General features: G+C 49.8%; 1 protein-coding gene across 1 annotated transcript in view; it reads right to left on the reverse strand.

Annotated features, from left to right (window-relative positions):
* TNRC6A (trinucleotide repeat containing 6A) overlaps window positions 1-1,847 on the reverse strand; it is a 126,050-nt gene that overhangs the window by 68,610 nt on the left and 55,593 nt on the right. The gene's annotated exons all lie outside the window — the stretch shown is intronic.

A 1,847-nucleotide genomic window follows, 5' to 3' on the forward strand; every position in this document is an offset into this window, starting at 1 on the left:
GGGACAGTGCCCTGACTTCCCGGGGAGGGCACGCACGGCAAGGACAGGGACACTCCTGACGGGGAAGCGGGGCGCACGGAGCCGCAGCCGGAGCTGAAAGGCGTCTGCCGGGCATCACGGCATCTCTCCTGGAGCACGCTGAACCTTGGGGCAACGGCCCGCCACGGTCCTCAGCACACACTGCCCTCTCTCCTCCTCCATGCCCGTTCTCTCTGTTCATCCCTTCTGACCAATCCGAGACCCTCAAGCATGTGCATGAGATGGCACGGGCCCGGTGTCAGTCACTCGTGCACGTATCACAGTCCTTCTGGACCGTACCTGCTTTCTGTTCAGGAAAAACACCTGACTTCTTTTCATAGAACCCAAGGGGCCTACAGACCTGAGCAACTGCCTGGCCGCTGCCTCTCGTTTTATAGATTAGGCACAGAGACCAAGAGATTCGTCAAGAGCCAAGGTCACGCAAGTGGCAGAGCTGGAATTCAAACTCTGATGCACAGCTGATACAGAAACTGAGTTCCGTCTAATGGGACAGCATACGAAGTCCTAGAAAGCCCTATAGGAATTATACTGATGTAGTTACCTGGCAAAGCCAAAACGAGGGAGAAAAAGACCCAACTCCAAGCTCCTTTCTGCTGCTGAAATTACACCTGAAAAATTCCACCCATTTTCTTTAATGGTTTCATATCTAAAATTTCCTTAATAACTTCTGACAAAAAAATTTAAAAGTCCACCAAACAGTTAAGTCAGCGGTGTCAGACTTAATTTCCTTTAAATGATCCCGTACTTATTTCGAGTGACAGAAAATCTTATCTGGCAAGCCAACGATGCCCACCCTTTACCAGCTGAGCAGATTCTTCCGTGATCCCCTTAAAAGAATCACATCTCAAAAATGCAAAAGCAGCAATCTGGAAGATTCTGTATAGTGAAAAATCTTCCGACGATTTGAGCTGTGTGTTAATAATCTCAACATAAACCTAAAATTTACAGTCATCGAGCACAGACTGCATCAGGGAGAAATTCTGTCCCGTCCCGTGGAAGGGAAAGCAAGCTGCTCACTAATTGGGTTAATCTAGAAGTTTCTCAGAATGTCCCAAACCGACGCAAAAGAAAGCAGCGGACAAGGAAAAGACTGCAAGGCAGAAAATGTGAAAAAGAGTTAAATACGGTGCAACGCCCTGACACTTGAGCAATCACAGTCGATAAAGGAAACGTTTCCACAAAGGCATCCTTTAAAAAGCAACGACTCCCTTCGTGGCGATTTAAGTCACCCGTGCGAAAGCACCCAGGCCCCGGACGAGTGATAACCACTTACAGGGAAGAGATTTTTAATTTTACTGGCCCGTAAAAAGAGCACACACCGAACGCAGACCCGAACGTAGTTTCAAAAGAAAACAAAACGCAGTTTCTGCTTGGTAAAGTTCAAGGGCAAAGCCGTTCCCGGTGCAACAGAATGCGCCCGACGCCAGCGTTGGGGAGGGGGGGGTGTGGGAATGCGAACACATAGTATCTTCTTATAAAGGCAACAATCTGAGTTACAAAGTAATAACGGGGAAGCCAAAACAGTTTGACAGCCCGCCATAAGGGCGGCCTCGATCCTGAGTCACACAATGCCTGCAACCATTTACGACAGTAATTAATGCACAAGTCCCCTAATTAAATTCTAAAAGGGGGAGAATGCTTTAACTAAGTTTACAAGAATTGCTTCCCGCTGGTCCTCTCCACCCCCCGCTCCCCCCCGCCCAAGGAAGGGACACACGCGTCACTCTGCATCTCCCCGCAGTCCCTCCATCCACGGTCCCCTGCGGCCTCATGCTCCCTGCGTGCGCAAGAAAGCGGCGCGGGGCGAC

Source organism: Pteropus alecto, unplaced genomic scaffold (assembly GCF_000325575.1).
Source record: "Pteropus alecto unplaced genomic scaffold, ASM32557v1 scaffold15, whole genome shotgun sequence".
NCBI lineage: Eukaryota > Metazoa > Chordata > Mammalia > Chiroptera > Pteropodidae > Pteropus > Pteropus alecto.